Source organism: Rhincodon typus, chromosome 8, assembly GCF_021869965.1.
Source record: "Rhincodon typus isolate 14 chromosome 8, sRhiTyp1.1, whole genome shotgun sequence".
In the NCBI taxonomy this organism is placed as follows: Eukaryota; Metazoa; Chordata; class Chondrichthyes; order Orectolobiformes; family Rhincodontidae; genus Rhincodon; species Rhincodon typus.
The window spans coordinates 93815202-93815873 of NC_063339.1; positions in this window are offsets into that span (position 1 = coordinate 93815202).

Sequence of the window (672 nt, forward strand, 5' to 3'; positions counted from 1 at the left end):
TTACAGAGTCACAGAGATATTCAGCACAGAAACAGAGCCTTTGGTCCACCTCGTCCATGCCGATCAGATATCCAAAATTAGTCTAGTCCTGTTTGCTAACATTTGGCTCATATCCCGCTAAACCCTTCCTCTACATGTATCCATCTCGATGCCTTTTAAATGTTGTAGTTGTACCAGTCTCCACCATTTCCTGTGTCAGTTCATTCCATACACACACCATCCTGCGTGTCAAAACATTGTGCTCTATGTCCCTTTAAAATCTTTACCCTCAAACATTAAACCTATGACCTCAACTTTGGACTCCATTACCCTGGGAAAAAGACCCCATTACTGCACCTCATGATTTTATTAACTTATATAAGGTCACCCCTCAGCCTCCAACACTCCAGTGTAAATAGCCCGAGTTTATTCAGTCTCTCCCTACAGCTCAACCGCTCCAACTCTGGCAACTTCCTTGTAAGTCTTTTCTAAACCTTTTCATCTTTCCTCGAACAGGGGGAATAGAATTTCATGCAGCTTGCGAAGTTTCGTCTGTGTGTATTAACATGATTAATGGATACAGAGAGGATGAACACATACTCTTCATCCTGCCAGTTTAAATTGTGAAAATATCAGTTTTAAAGCAGTGTAAGAGGAGATTGTCTCGTTCTGTGCATTTTCACTGGAAATGTT